This window comes from Asparagus officinalis, chromosome 5 (assembly GCF_001876935.1).
Source record: "Asparagus officinalis chromosome 5, Aspof.V1, whole genome shotgun sequence".
Classification (NCBI taxonomy): domain Eukaryota; kingdom Viridiplantae; phylum Streptophyta; class Magnoliopsida; order Asparagales; family Asparagaceae; genus Asparagus; species Asparagus officinalis.
Window position 1 is genome coordinate 10,709,185 of NC_033798.1, and position 652 is coordinate 10,709,836.

Here is a 652-nt window from a genome sequence, read left to right on the forward strand (position 1 = left end):
TTTTTGTTAATGACAAAGGGGGAGAAATGGTATAAATGTTATAGACTCATGTTAATATTATAGACTCTAATATGCATTTATGCAGGGGGAGTAAGTATATTTATTTTAAAATGTTCTAATTCTTTTAGAATATACTTACATATGCATAAATTGTTTGTCATCATCAAAAAGGGGGAGAATGTTAAATATCATATCTCCACGATATTATTTTGTTAATAAAAATTTATACTATGTGTGTTATACAAATGCACTAACATTTATATGCAGCTTTCAACATCAAATATGAACAAGTGCAAGATGAGTTCAAGGCATTATAAAGTAAAGTTCAAGGCATTATGAAGTTAAGAAGATGAAGAACTTATACATAAATATAATTTTTTTTACATTTTCTTTACTTAGAATTATTGTACACGCCTTGATCACTCTCACACACACACACACATAGAAATTAGAACACACTAACACATGCTTAGTGTGTTGGTTAACTATAGAAATCCCCTATGTTAACTATTAGAATTTATAGTTAATAATTGAGTATCAAAACATTTAATTCATATTTTTTTTAACCCTTAGTAGTCGACTAATTAGAATAGTAGTCGACTACTTAAGCCTTTGACTGAAATATAAGTTTCTGTCAATTTACAGTGTAGTC